General features: G+C 47.9%; 1 protein-coding gene across 2 annotated transcripts in view; it reads right to left on the reverse strand.

The window, feature by feature from the left end:
* The window catches only part of NUP58 (nucleoporin 58), a 412,103-nt gene that overhangs the window by 3,117 nt on the left and 392,856 nt on the right, over positions 1 to 16,130 (reverse strand). The gene's annotated exons all lie outside the window — the stretch shown is intronic.

Below are 16,130 nucleotides of genomic sequence, written 5' to 3' on the forward strand. Positions count from 1 at the left end.
TTTGGTCCTGGTAGAATGAGAATGCAGTCGTTCCAGGGGCTGATCCTCTGCCAATGTGTATCAGATTTTAATGCATAGCTTGATCCAGCAGGGAATCATTCTCTTCTGCACTCCCTTGCCTTTTTTTGCTCCAGCAAACCCTTCAAAGAGCTGATTGGGAATGCAGTGTTCTTTGGTATGATCTAAGTATAAGCTCAGCATTCTTTTGGGGTCCAAGCAATTAAGCCTCTCCTTCTCCTTAGAGGGGTGAGGTGGAGCATAGAACACCAGCAGGGTTTGACTAACGTGGATAAGTGTCAAAACATTTGGCATGAAGGATGCCCACATTCATAGAACCAGTTCATCTGAAAAGAAGGAAGTGTAAGGTAGAGTAATTCAAAGAGCCTGAATCTCACACACTGTGCTGAGGTAACGGCAATGAGGAACACAGTCATGATAATAAGGAGCCGTAAAGGGCAGCTGTGATGCGACTTGAATGGAGTGCATATCAGATAATCAGGATCAGATTAAGGTCCCATTGGGGCATGACAAACGGAGAACAGGAAACATGTTGTTGCCCTCCCAAAAATCGTATTACAACCAGTGACAAACAATGAGGGCTGATCAGGCAAGCTAAAGAAGGCTAAAAGGGCAGAAAAATAACCATTATCTGTGCCCAAAGCAAGGACTGCTTGGCAAGAGACCGAACAAATAACAGATTCAGATAACTTGGCCAGGAAGGGGGAACATCTGGCATGTGCCAAACCAAACCACAAATTTGCCCCTATATAGGGTTTTCACTGAGAGACTGCAACCCACGAAAAGCAAACAAGTGACTAGTCTTGAACAAGTCTGCTTCATTCATGACGATTTCCCTGTACTATCAAGGTCCGTAATACTATATCCCCAGACACGTAGGTGAAGGAAAGTACCCTCTTTCTTGGCATGGTTAACCCCATTTTCTGCCTGTTGTCAGTGTATTTGACTGTGTTCAATGGGATACTGCTAACCAGGACCCCAGTGATTATGCTCTCTCCTTTCTAACTTGGTAACTGTACCTTTTTCTCCCAGCAATTGGCATACTGGTACACCCACGTAAGTCCCTAGTATATGGTACCTAGGTACCCAAGGTATTGGGGTACCAGGGGATCCATAGGGGCTGCAGAAGTTATCCTGCCACCCATAGAGAGCCCATGCAAAGGGTTCTGCAGGCCTGCCATTGCAGTCTGCGTCAAACGGGTGCATGCACCAGTTTCACTACAGGTCACTGCACCAGGTAACTGTAAGTCACCCCTGTGGTAGGCCCTCTCAGCCCAGAGGGCAGTGTGCAGGTACCTGTGTGTGAGGGCACCCCTGCACTAGCAGAGGTGCCCTCACAAAATCAAGATCCATTTTCCTGGACTTTGCAAGCGCGGGGATGCCATTTTATGCATGTACTGGACATAGGTCACTACCTATGTCCAGCTACATAATGGTAACTCTGAACATGTGCATGTTTGGTATCAAACATATCGGAATCATACCCCAATACTGTTGCAAGTATTGGAAGTATGATTCCATGCGCTCTGGGGCTCCTTAGAGGACCCCAGCATTGCTACCACCAGTTCTACAGGGTTTTCCGGGCAGCCCAAGCTGCTGCCACCCCTTAGACCGGTTCCTGCCCTCCTGCTGCTTGATCTGATCAAGCCCAATAAGACAGAACAAAGGAATTCCTTTGGGAGAGGGAGGTAACACCTTATCCCTTTGGAAATAGATGTGACTGGCTTGGGAGGGGTAGCCTCCCCAAGCCACTGGTATGCCTTGAATGGCATATTTGGTGCCCTCCGTGCATAAACCAGTCCACACCGGTTCAGGGACCCCCAGTCCCTGCTCTAGCGTGCAACTGGACAATGGAAAGGGGAGTGATCACTCTCCTGTCCATCACCACCGCAGGGGTGGTGCTCAGAGCTCCTCCTGAGGGTCCCTGGGTTCTGCCATCTTGTTTCCAAGGTTGGCAGGGAACTCTGGGAGCATCTGAGGGGCCAGACCAGGCAGGTGATGTCAGAGCCCCTTCCTGATAGGTGCTTACCTGGCTAGGTGACCAATCCCCCTTTCAGGGCATTTAGGACCTTCCTCCGGGGTCAGATTCGGCTTGCAAGACCCCAGCAGGATTCCTCTGCAACCTCCACTCTGACTTCTGGCCACTGGAACCGCAACCGGACGTTCCAGGAACCAACAACGCTGCAATCAATGAAAAAAACTCTTCTTCAACATTGTTTCCACCTGCCAGCTTTGCAACATTTCCCCGGCCGTGCATCCTCAGAAGACAGCAACTCCTCAGCCTGCACAAGAAGAAGGAATCTCATGCATCATGTAACATGTCTTGACGGTGCAGAGGGCTGGCTGTCTGAGGTGGAAGATGGCTCAGCAGATGCTCTGAAGGGCTTGGAGAAGGTGAAGCAGATGCCGAAGGCAGTGGTGGACAAAAGTGAAGATCCGGAGGCTTGTGTATGCCGGAATAACATCTGCATATCTGGAATTGATGAAACTGCCAACATGGGCCGGTCTGACACTTTGCAGAGAGGCTTCTTACCAACCTCTTTTGACGTGTGGCCTTAACAGACACCTTCATCGTGGGAGGCGCGCATAGATCCCTGAGCCCGCGCCCTCCTGTCAGGCTCCCCCTCTCATTGTCGCTCGCCTCCTAATTTCCGTGACTGTGATTTGGCTGGCTATAGAAAAGCCCTTCTCTAATTTCAGGGATCTACGATCTCCATATTTTCCAACTTCACAATCGCTGTCCAAGAGGCCAGGTGCAAGATTACAGATGCCAAAGCGGGCTGAGGGTCTTCACAATCCTCACACTTGCAACCTGGCATTGTACTCATCTCCCCTTGCCTATTGTTGACATCCTGTCACTGTCTTTAGAGACTCTGCCGCCGCAGATACAATTGCTACCATGTACTTTACAAGGAGTCTTCCCTACCTATGGCGCTGTCACTGCCCCAAGGAGAACACCTGATGTTTCACTCATGTTTCTTTTTCTTCATTCTGGTATTCGCTAGTAATGGGGTGGGATTTGTTGTCCGTTGATGTTTTTGTTTGTTTTAGCCACTCTGCTCTTTTCTGACTCTAATGTCCTGCCATGCTGCATCCACATTCTTATACCACATTCCCATCATATAAGACGTGTTTACATTTCTCTATGCCCTCTAGGGAGGTTTAATTATGTTGTCTCACTTGGAACATTCAGGGACTTAACAACCCCCGTAAGGGGAAAAAAGTCTTGGTGTATATCGCTAGACATCATATAACAATGGCATTTTTACAGGAGACACACCTTTCCCCCGTGATGATTGTCAATTTGCCCGCCCTTGGTGTCCGAATATTTTCATAAATCGCTACCCCTTCTATACCATACTTCGATTACAGATGAAGAGGGCAGGTATCTCCTAGTATTGGGCACCCTCTTGGGCAGAACAATCCTATTTGTTAATGTTTACGCTCCAAATGTTGCCATACCTGAGTTCTACCATACACTCACAACTGTGATTTCTTGTAAGCATGCAGACCTCCTTTTTGGTGGCAACTTCAACATTACACTTCACCCCCCTCCAACTCTATTGGGCTACCAGTTAGCGCTAAACCTTACTTCCCGAGTGTATTACAGGAACTAAGGGACCACATCATCTTTCACCTTGACTACTGGTTTGCATCTCCAAATCTCTTACTCTGGTTGCGGGACGTGACACACATGCCCCGCACACTCTCCGATCCCTCGCCTGTACTCCTCATCCTTTCGATACCAAACATTAGCTCTACCCCCAAAAAGTGGAGATTTCTGGGAACTTGTGCTTCATGATGCCGTGTTCAAATCAGACTTTCTTGCAGCTATTAACAAATTTTTCATCCTAAACTTGGGCTCTGTTTCCTAACAGGCTACTTTGTGGGAGGCCTTGAAAGTCTACATCAGAGGGGTCTGCATGTCCACCCATTCTGGAGTTTTAAAGAGTATTCGTAATGAGTTAGCTCGAGTGGAATGGGAACCACAGGCTCTCGACTTTGCCACATGTAGGGACACAGAAACATCAGTGCTATACAAATGTTCACTTCTCCTACAAGAATTTCAAGACTTAGCGGATCGAGAGGTATCCTTTCTTGGTAAATACGCCTGTGCCCAAAGTTATGGCGAGGGGGACTGTCTGTGCTGTACCCTGGCCTGCCTTCTGCGCACCAACTACCAGGCCACATATACATCACTACCCTGAAGTCCGATGATGGCACTGTCATCTTGGGTGATGACAATATTGCCCGTGCGCTCCTTGCGACACACTGACACTGCTGAGAAGATCACGTCCTACTATCCAAGGTCGCCTTGGTCTGGCTCTCGACTAGTCAGCAGCAGTTCCTCGTTGCCCTCATTTCGCTGGGAGAAATCTCCCAAGCCATTGATACCCTCTTGGATTGAAGGATCTAAAGCCCCAGTCTTGATGGCTTTACGGGGCACTTTTATAAAGCCTTTAAACCGATCTTGGTCCTGCATAATGCGGGAAGCTGTCATTACCCTGCTCCTTAAGCAAGGCAAGCACCTGCACCTTTTACAGATCTTTGTCACTGCTCAACTATGAAAACATTTTGGCGAATGTGATAGCAACGCAGCTTGAGGTTCTTATGGAACATATCTCTTCGCTTCGATCGGGGTTTGTGCTACACTTCTCCACTTCTATCAACTTACGTACCCTATTCCCTATAATTATTCAGAACAACCCTAAACTCCTACGGCTGTTGCCCTTCTTGACGCAGAGAAGGAGTTCGACTCTCGTGAGTGGCGGTTCCTGCTAGCTACGCTTGACGAGTTGGGCATCCCCCTGGGGTTTCCGCAACCTGATTTTGCTTCTCCATGCTTACCCAATGGCCAGCCTGTGAGTCAATGGACACCTCATTGACGTCTTCTCTATTTCCCATGGCTCCCAACAGAGGTGCCTCCTGTCTCCTCTTCTTTTCATTATCGCGTTTTACCCACTAACCAGAAACTTTCCAGAGCGCCACCTGCACAGGGGACTACGCTTCCAGAATGTCCCCATCTTAGCCACGGTCTATGCAGACTACATACTCCTCTTTGTCACAGACCCCGCTGTACATCTCTCCTCAATCATTCGGAAGATCATCAGATCATCGCTTTGTCTGGTCTCTTGATAAACTGGCATAAATTGTAACTATTCCCCCTCAATGAGGGTACTATCCCCTACCCCCTCAACTTACCCCTCAAATGGTGTGATGACTCTCATAAATACCTGGGTATTTTCCTTCACTCCAAGTAGACAGGTGGATTTGTCTCCCACTTTCCACTGCTGGATGTGTTGCTATTATTAAAATGGTGGTGCTTCCCAGTTTTCTCTACCTGTTCCTCAATATACCAATTCCACTGAACAATTCCTTTTTCTTTACGCTCCAAACCATCCTGATACGCCGGCCCAGAATCTAGTGGGAAACGCTTACACTCCCTTATTCCAAGGGCAGCTTTGAAGTTCCAGATCTCTCGCTGGTAGTGCAATGTCAGTTTTCCTACTATTGGTACCACCTTGATGCCAGACTCGTGTATTTAAAGCTGGAAAGACACTAGGCAGACATTAATTCCCCCTCCCCGGAGCCCCTTCTCCCAAAGAGTTTGCCCTGAGAACTGTGGGACATCCACACCCACTCTACCACATGTTGGGCATGGTCCCGGCTTAGATGATACATGGGATTTGATACCCTATACTCACCAGACATCCCTCTTCAAGACAACCCATGGCTTCCACTGACAGGGGAAACACTAATACAGCCCACACTTGGCACTCACCACGTACAATAGGCGACCTTTTCAGTAATGGTAAGCTGGACCCTGGCTCCATCTTTGAGACCGACGACACAGTTCCCATGGTGCACCGCTTTGTCAATATCCAACTATATAACACGCTGCAGGAGATACTGCCCAACTTCCCGGAGGAGCCACCAGACTTCCCCCTCTCACTATGATTATCTTCACAGGAAAGAACACTAGGCTAATCTCTTGCCTTTATCACATCATCCTCAAGCTGCGCCCCATATGTCACACTGCAGCACGAGTGGCCTGGAAGCGCAATTTAAACTCCTCCATTCCAGACAAAGGGCCTCATTACAACCCTGGTGGTCAAAGACCACCAGGGCTGTTTTGACGATTGCACCACCAACAGGCTGGCGGTGTAATCTTGGGTATTACAACCGCGGCGGAAGCGCTGCGGTCGCACCGCCGGGACCGGCGGTTTTCCGCCACAGTGGTCCCGGCTGTTTTCTGCCACAGTGGTCCTGGCGGATTTAATCCTCCAGGGCAGCGCTGCTTGCAGCGCTGCCTAGGGGATTATGAGTCCCCCTCTCGCCAGCCTTTTCATGGCAGTAGGAACCACCATGAAAAGGCTGGCGGAAAGGGGAGTTCATGGGCCCCCTGGCACAGCCCCATATGCAGACAGTGAAAAGCGCGATGGGTGCAACTGCACCCGTTGCACCGCCGCAACACCGCCGGCTCCATTTGGAGCTGGCTCCCGTGTTGCGGCCGACATCCCCGCTGGGCCGGCGGGCGGAAACTCGCTTTCCGCCCGCCGGCCCAGTGGGGATGTCATAATGGCCACCGCGGAAGTGCGGCTGCATTGGCGTAAGTGCGGCTGCATTGGCGTAAGTGCAGCTGCATTGGCGTAAGTGCAGCTGCATTGGCGTAAGTGCAGCTGCATTGGCGTAAGTGCAGCTGCATTGGCGTAAGTGCAGCTGCATTGGCGGCCGCGCGGCGGTAAAGTTGTAATTAGGGCCAAAGTATGGTGCTTCTGTTGCCTACAAACCAGGCTGGTTTCACTTAATAGTCGATGCAAACTCCTCCACTGTAAATTCCTCCAATGAGCGTACTTCCCATTCCCCAGGCCCTTGCTAAATTTGATCACTAATGCTCTCACAAATGTCCTAAATGTACTGCAGAAAATGTTGATTTTGCCCACTTTACCTGGACCATTTAACAAGTTTTTTGCAAGCTATAGTCTCACTTCTATCAGACATGCTAGATCAAGTGCTTGTCCCTGGACCCCTCTTTGCACTTTCAGCATATGTCAGATCTCTTGCACCGCAATGTAGATGATTTTCAGCTATGGCACTTCTACTAGCTAAGCAATCATTGCTATGTTGTGGGGTAGCAGTAGTAGACCTACCACGGCTGGCTGGTTACGAGACCTCAGTTATTGTGACAATATGAGTGAGCTCTACACCTCCTTTCTTCTCCCTACGTCCAGAACACGAACATTTGGAATCCTATTTGCACATTGCAATTAGTGAATCATGACATGCCTGACCCCTCTGTTGATGTAACTGACCTGTAATCTTTTTGCTGATTACATGACTGTTAGAAGTGGGGTTTCTGGTTGGCTAGGGTATGTACCTAAGCCAGGAAGAACCCACCACTCAGTCAGGGTAAGTAAGTTACAAACTAGAGATAACCTGTGCTCACCTCTGGTAGCTTGGCACGGAGCAGTCAGGCTAAGAGGCAATGTGTAAAGTATTTGTGCAACACAAGTAATTACAGTGAAAACACCACAGAAGAAAAAGGCTCCATACAAATCATATAAAAAATAGACATTCTTTATTAGAATTAAATCACAACCGAAACGATCAAAATCCAATAGACATTCACTTACCAATGTGCATTCAGTTTAGGTATAATTTAGATGGGGGCTCGTTTTAGAGCCATTACGGTATTGCTGTTCAAGTGCATGCATTCCTCTGCTTAAGGAAGCAAGGGTTTGTTGGGGCCATTCGGTGGCTGGTCTGAGTATGGGAGTCAAGCCTCCCCAGAGTAAGTACCTTTTTCACTAACAAGAGCGCAGCGGAAGTGCCGAGGTGCCTCAGTCCCCCACGATGCTGTCTCCATGACAGTGTGGTCGCTCCTATGGGTTAGGCGGTCTGCGGCTGCAGTATTGAAGTGCTGAGCGCTTCTCAGCAAGGGATTTCAGTTTCCATTGTTGGGCCCATGCCGTCAGGGTGGGAGCGAGCTGCTGTGTGGCTCTCGGTGCTGTAGGTGGGTTAGTGGCTGGAGTCCTCGTCGCTGCCCCCGAAAGTTGGTGTTGTGGCTCCGGGTCACTCCAGCGCATGGCATGGTGCCTTGGTGTCAGTCTCCCCAACTCTGGGGAGAGGATTCGGTGAGCGTGCAGACAGGTGGAAACGTCCCTCATGCTGCATCAGCCCTTGCAGTGATACAACACCTCCGGCCCCAGGGTTTAACACTTTGTTGCCCGAATTACTGAGAGTGTGCTGCACTTAGCCTTGCTGTGGGATTTGTGGGGGGGAAGGCCCAGGAGATATCTTTGCAGGGCAATGTTTTTTTTTTAATCAAACCTGGGGCAAGTCAGCAAGCTCTTGGTGGCACCCTGGAAGGGGTTAGAAGTCCTTACGATGCACGGTAGAGATCAGCAGGCAACAGGCAGCACAAACAGGGCAGAGCAGCAGTTCCTGGGAACAGTCAGGTCTGGCAGGGTGCAATCCTGGCATACAGCAGCCTTTACTCCAGCAAGGTTTCCTGGGGTCCAGAAGTGTTTGTCCTAGTGGGTCAAGAGGCCCAGTACTTATACTAGAAAGTGCCTTTGATGTGGGGGCGGACTACAAAGTATTTCCGTGGAGTGCTCAGGTCCCCCTTTCAGTTCAGCCTTTGCTCCATACTATCAGTACAGGGTAATCAGTCCCTTTGTCTGTGCTCTGGTCACTACCATTTGAGATGCAAGTGTGAGCCCTTCCCACCCTCCTCCCCAAGAAGACTCATCAATATGCAGATGAATGCAGATGTAGCAGTGTTGTGGGTGTCTGGAGGGAATGCACAAGTGCAACTGTTAACTAACTCCAGCCAAACTTGTTTTGCAGACTGGCTGTAGGTACACAGGGTACTGTGAGCAGAGAAATGTCCACTTATTAAAAGTGTCATTTCTAAAATAGTAAAAATACAACCGTACTTACCAGTAAAGAGGATTTATAATTACCATTCCGATGGTACTAAACATGATGCAGCTACTCCTCATCGATCAGGAATTACAGCTTAAACATATTATAAGGAATTCCTAACGCTGGCCTATGAGAGGGGCAGGCCTTGCAGTAATGAAAAATGGGCAGTTTTTCATTACAAGTACATGAAAAACAAAGGTACATGTCCTGCCTTTTGCTTACATGGCACCCTGCCCTATGTGCTACCTGGGGGCCTAACTTAAGGGGGACTTCGGTGTAAGGAAAGGGGAGTTCTGGGCTTGGTAAGAGGTTTTAGATGCCAAATCGGGTTGGCAGTGAGACTGCACACCCAGGCTCTGCAGTAATAGGCCTGAGACATGTTTACAGAGCTTAAGAGGGTGGCACAATCAGTGCTGCAGGCCATCTAGTAGCATTTAATTGACAGGCCATGGGTGTATGGTATACCACTCTACAAGAGACCTACATGTAAATTAAATATGCCAATTTTGGATCCACCAATGTTACCATGTTTTAGGGGAGAAGCACATTAGCACTGATAAGGAGTGGTAAAGTGCTCAACATTCTGAGGCCAAAAAAAAGATACAGCAACAAAAGAGAAGGTAAAGGAAAAAAAGTCTGGGGTAAGACCACCCTGAGAATGCCAGGTCTAACAATGACCTACACTTTGTACCCCTTACTGAACTGTGCATGTTGCTTGGATGCAGTTTATCTCCTTTAGCTTTCACCAAGCTATGTATTATAGATTGCGACTCAGTTGGCTTATCTTTTGAAAAAATGCAAAGAAAAACATTTTATTTTTAAAAAGGTAAGAATGCTGTTGGCATCCCAAGTGTGATCTGTACTGCTTCTTGTTTTAAATTAGGTGGCCATGCTGCTGCTAGTAGCATTGCTTAATTGTAGCTTCTAAAAGAAACTGTGTTGATAGGTGCTCCCAAGTCCACGGTCTTTCTGTAAAAATGCATGTTAAGCACACATCCTTAAAGCTTTAGTAAAGGTTCACAAGACGTCTAGCTATAGTGCACATGACTCTGTGGTAATTCTAAAAGAATTCAGCAAGTGATTTTAGTTTAAAATATGTGTATTAATTAAAGCTAAAAGACCATAAAGCATTTAAATATAGCAAAAATTCTACATATATATCTTAAGCAACATATAACATTAGTAAGCTCAACCGCCACATCTAAGCGGTGCATTTCAACTAAAAGTGACAATGCAGCTGACAGAGATAACGTTCAATTCATTAAAATTATACAATGCAAGGATAAGACTATGAAACAGTCCATCATATACAATTTAAATTTAAGACATATGCATTTGCTTGTTATAATGAGTGAACCAAACCTGGGATGAATGAAAAAATGGTTCAAAGCTAGTCTGAATTCAAATATATCAGCCCTTATTCTGCAGACAGATAACCATTTTATATAAACAAAGGTATCCGGATCAACCGAAGAAGTTCTAGTTAGGTCGACTGAGGATTTGTTCCGCAAATACTCATAATATTTGCCATTTGAAATGTGCATTGTCAATAGTTTTAATACTTGCTTAGACACTGCTGAACTCCGAGAATCGAAATTATATCAAGGTGTTCATTTCTATCGTCTGAGCACAAGACGCCATTAGCATGAGATGTAATGCTTTCAAACCTGAGAGGCTGCTGTTTGAAATGTGTCTCCGATAAGAAGGAATAAAGCCTTACATTTTTTAAATGTATCGAGAATTTAAGATTGAGTAGATTTACCCAGGCCACACTCGACATCTAAAATTCAAAAAGATTCTAACACTTCCATCACACCTTTGTTGGCAAGTTAAGAGAGTTTTAAAATCTGGAGGGCATTCAACAGCAAACACAAAAGAGGAAGGTCAAGCAGAACTATAAAAGTAATTCAAAACCCAATTAACATTTCTTCTGAGTACTCCAGTTGTCAATACTTGTCTTTGACTCTACTATACTGACGAATGATGGATCCCGAGTCAGGAGCAATCGGAGATCACTGCTACATGAGATAACTGAGAGAAACATAAATTTAAATTAAAGACAAGTGCAAAGTCTCTAATAAGCTTAAAGTAATTTAATTTTGTAGAATGTTGAGGTATTTGATATTTTCCACTTTGCAAATGTGGCATTAAGAGCTTTACAGCAGGCATAATTTTGTGACAAGAGTAATGGCAGAGGCTCCCCCAATTCGGGGGGAGCTGCGCATATGCCGGTGATCCGGGGCCTAAACTGGGGTCGCGGCGCGAGCCGCAGCAACCTTTTTTACGGAGGTCGGGGCAGGAATGGCTGGCTAGGGTGCAGTACTCAGAAGCACTAAAGTACTGCTGGGATCGTTCCCAACAATGCAGCAGCCAGGCCCCTTAAAAGGCGCAGCAAGCAGGTCTATTTTCCAGCTCGCCACCATGAAGGACTGCAGGCAGGAGCCCCCTACTCGCTTCTCCCCGCATTGTTTTGACTCTCTTTTGTTTCCAGAAATCCAGCATACTCTGCTACGATCTCTGCAGCCACAACCCCCAGCAGGCGCCTCCAGCAGTTGCGCGGTTTGACAGCTTTTTTCACCTGACCCCAAGCTGCATTCATGGTCTCATGCACTCGGTATGGCTCCAGTGGGTACTCTGGGCTGTGGAGGTTAGAGAGGCATATGGGGGCCTGGCATGTGGGTTTTCTCAAGGGGCAAACTACTGTGGGTCATTCCTTAAGAAAGTAAACTAGTCTTGAAGCCAGTTTGTTACAAAGAGCATTATGGCTGGTTTGCCGCAGACATATGATATTTGTGTAGTTTTGCAGTGTTTTTACGCAATAAAGTTTGGGGATTGTGATTTATTGTACTGGGCATTTTGCTAGCTACCCCTTAAGGTCAAGGGATTTGTTTGCCACTTGAGCCTTTGGTTAGCTGAAGTTTTACTAGCTATTTGCTTTTATAGAGTTTGTCACCTTTTTCATTTGTTTTGGCCATGTTGGGGCACAGGCTTTGGGTGCCTTGGACATTTAGGGTTTGCGGCGGCTGTGCATGTGTCCGGCTTACTCAGAAGTGTGTTTGGTTCCTGTTTTGGAGGATTTTGGTTTAGGATAATTCCTGAAGGCGGGTCACTTGTATTGCCTTATTGTGATACTGTGTGGTAGCTAACAGGGTTTGCGTCCAGCCTTGGTGCCCAAGGTTGCAGTGGGCACATGTGCTTGGTGTGATGTGTAATCTAGGTCCTGTACAAGGATGCTGGGTGGCGCGAAGAAGGGTTCGAAGTGCGCCTGGGCGGAGGTCGATATGGGTGCTTTAATGTGTAGGATAGATGCTATGGATGAGAATTTGGCCCACGGCTGACAATCTAGTGAAAGTGTGGCACTGGCAGAGAGGCCAAGGAGGACAGAGGCTGCACCCAGGGCGGCATGTCCTCTGGTTAAGAAGCAGGGTAGAAGTCAGGGACCTCGCAGAGATGAAAGTATGAATACTGGTGTCTCCAGCAGACAACGCCGGTGATGTAGTGGCACACGTAGGTAGTGTTTTCGCTGTGATTGTGCTGGAGAGTGGTAGCACTGTTCAAAATGGAAACAGTTACATGGCAACTGGGGTTTTACCGGTGGGGCATTTAGCCTGATTTGGTTGCTAATTTGGTCAGTGTTTTGTCTTGGCTTTCTAAGGTTGCGATATTGTCCACTCCATTAATGGGTGGCACGCTGGCCATCGTGGCTGAGGATGATAATGTTGAGAGACGAGGAGGCTAGTGGCCCACCTGGATGGTTGAGGGAGACAGCGGGCACAGGCGGGTTGATCACCCTTGGCGGGGGCAAGTGGGGTATTACATGTTAGTTCTCTGGTGCATGGGACTTCGAGTCCTGGTACCTCACTCGCCAGCAGCTTGCCCCCCATGGTACCAGTGGCAACAGAGGATACACTCCCTCCTCAGGAATTAGCTATAGCAGGTACGGGGACATCATTGCCAAGCACTGGTCTGGGGGATGTGTGTTATGAGCATGACCAGCTGGGCAGATACATGCTACTGGATGTAAAAGAAAACATTTGGAAGGGAAGTTATGTTGATGTGTGCAAATTGTGGATAGAACCAAAAGGGAGGAGGACAAGTGGTGCAACTGTAAAGAGTGCTCCCATTCTAGGGATTGCAGCCACTGGTCTTATAAAAAGAGGGTTGAGGAGACGCTGTTAAATTGGGTAAAAGGATTCACAATTTTCCAAGCTATCATAGCTGCGCGCTTTCTGAATGTGGGGGCTCAATAGGCCTGCTACAAGAATAGAATAGTGTGCGCGCATGAGGAGTTTGGTGGCACGGCTTGGAAGGACTACGACTAAGCGTTTAGAAGGATTATGGCCACTAGGCCACACTGGCTTGGGATCAGATTGACGTCAACACTTAGCTACGCTTTATGAAGCCCCAGCAGCTTGAAGCTACCCCTAGTGAACCCTTTCAGGGAGGCTCAAGGACAAGCAGCAGGAAAGGGGTGGGGTGAGGTTGGGGGAAATCGGGGATGGGGTCTCATGTTGGGATTTAAATAAAAGATCCTGTTCCAGACACGCTAATTCAAGCATTGCTGTTTCTTCTGTGTCCTGCCATTACACCCAGAGGCGAAGTATTTAAAAATGTCTAAGGAGAGAGGCAGAAAAAAGAAGGTGTGATCTCCCCCTTCTGATCAAGGTCCTCTCCCCGATTAACTGGCAGGCAATTGCACCATGGTTCAATGTCTATAATAACTTCACGGCAGCATAAGCTCTGTACAAAGGTTTGAAGGAAGGTTTTAGGATCTCAGCAGCGGGGTGTGGAGGTGTCCCACACTGTAAAAATCAGCAGTCACCCTGGCCCAATCATAGCAGCACCAGGGCCAAGATCCTCAAGGAGAGGGTGAGGGTGGCAGGTCTTTCTGAGTCCGTCCCACTCAGCAATTTTGTCTGCTCCACTCTGGGGGTAGTCCCCAAAAAAGAGCTTGGAGAATACTGGTTGATACACAACCTATTTGCACCTAAGGGTCAGTCTGTGAATGAAGCTATTGACAGGACCTTAGGCTCAGTCAAGTACACTTCTCTTGACCAAGCGATCAGGATGCTTCAGGAGCTTGGGCCTTCTGGAGCTTGCCCTCCACCCGTGTGCAGCAGAGTGTGCAGTGGCCTTACAGTCCTTTCAGGAACGGTTGGGGATCTTTGGAGTACCTATGGTCCAGGGTACAATCTGTGGGCCAGCTACAACTATCAAGTTCCTGGGGATTGAGTTGGTCTTTTTCACAAGCTTTAAAGATATGCCTGGGGATTAGGAAGGCGACCTTGCATCAGTTGCAGTGGTGGTTGGGCAGTTGAAGTTTGCTCTTTGCATCATTCCCATGGGCCACCCATTTTCCCAGTCAATTGCTGTCTGACTTGAAGGCAAAGCACCACCGTACCAGGTTGTATGTAAGGTCCACCAGGATATGAGTATCTGGGAGGCATTTCTGATGGACTTCAATGGGGCAGTAGTGTGGCCAAGACCAGCCAGGACCAATGAAGTGATAGGATTGTTTACGAATGCTGTGGGCAGGGAAAGCTTTGGTGCCTTTCTAAGTCCCACATGGTGTGCTCAGCAGTTGCCAAAGGAGTCTGAATTGGTGACAAATTTTAGCTTTCTTGAACTCTTTCCCATTATAATGGCCCTCATAGTTTGGCCAGAACAGTCAGCTGGCAGTCTGTAGTATTCTGGTCGGAGAATAGGACTGTGGCTGATTCCAATAATTAGCAAGCAGTCAAGTGCCAGTGGTTCCTTAGACTATTGAAAGAGATTATGTTACTGTGATTAAAGTTGATTGCCATTTTTAAATCCAAACTTCTGCCTGGTGTACTGAACAATGCAGCGGATGCTATATCTCGTTTTAAGATGCTGGCCTTCGGTTACCATCACCCAGTGAAGTTTCCTACTCCATTCCCAGTGCAACTGTGGCAGCTTGGTGCCCCAGTTTACCAGACCTCATGGCAGCCAGTTTAGCGCCCAGAATGAGGCATGCCAATGAGGGGTCATTCTGCACACACTACATGTTTCTAGGGTGTACTGGCGTGGGAGACTGGTTCGCGCCTGAGTCAATATTTCTTGGGTCCCTAGAGAAGAGGGGCAAACAAGTTTCATACGGCAAGTGCCACATTGCTGCTATATCATTCTTAACAAAGATGCTGGGGCAAAGGGATGGGACAAAAGCTTTCCTGGTCCAGAGGACGTTGAAGGTTTGGCAGCGTCTGGAGGGAACCAAGTCAGACTCTAGGTGCCTCACTGACACGGTTAAGCAAGCGGCTATCATGTCCATCGTGGGGAGCAGTTGCAGATCGCAGGATGAGGTCAGTCTCTTCAGGGCGGCTTTTGCCCTTGTATTTTATGGGGCAGTGAGGGTAGGGGGGGCTAGTGGCCTAAAACAAGAGAGAGTTAAATGGGGGTTTGCAGTGTGGTGACATTAAGTGGCTAAATGGCTCAATGGTAATCACTATAACCAGCTCCAGAACAGACCAGATGGGTAGGGGGCAATCACATTCTGCTGCATAGGGCTCCAGGAAATGAATGCTGACCCCTGGGTAATTTAGAGGCTTTTTTGGCCCACCAATCTCAGGGGGCCTGTAGTCTCCTGCTGGCGCATGAAGATGGGACACCACTCACTGGGTTTCAGTTTTGTAGCGAGCTTTGCAGTGCCCTGAGGGTGTCAGGTTTGAACCCTTCCTTTAGAATTGGGGCTGCCACCACTGTAGCCGGGATAAAGCTAGCAGGGCCGGCGGTGCAAAGGATTGGGAGGTGGAGATCTGACTGCTACAAGCGCTATGCGAGAATGAAACTGTAAGCATCAGCATCCAATTAATCTTCTCCTTTTGTAGTCTCCTGGTGACACTGGTGAACAGCATGAGGATTAGAGACAACCACTGGATAACTTGGCGACTCCTGTCAACTCAGGAGCGAAAGGGGTTACAGAAGTGCTGGTGTTGGGCCACTCATATGTGAGATGTGATATCTGTTGGCTTTCTGTGGTCAAGGAGGGATGCACTTGGTTCATTTGAAAACTGCATTGGACAAACTAGCACCAGGGATGTACGCGCCCAGGAATTATTATTGCACATTTTGGAGGCAATTACTTAATCGAGATCCGAAGAAAAGACTTGAATTGGTTATCTCAGAGACTGGTTGGATCGTGAAGATGTTTCCTGTGACTGTGCCTG

This window comes from Pleurodeles waltl, chromosome 8, assembly GCF_031143425.1.
Source record: "Pleurodeles waltl isolate 20211129_DDA chromosome 8, aPleWal1.hap1.20221129, whole genome shotgun sequence".
NCBI classification, from domain to species: domain Eukaryota; kingdom Metazoa; phylum Chordata; class Amphibia; order Caudata; family Salamandridae; genus Pleurodeles; species Pleurodeles waltl.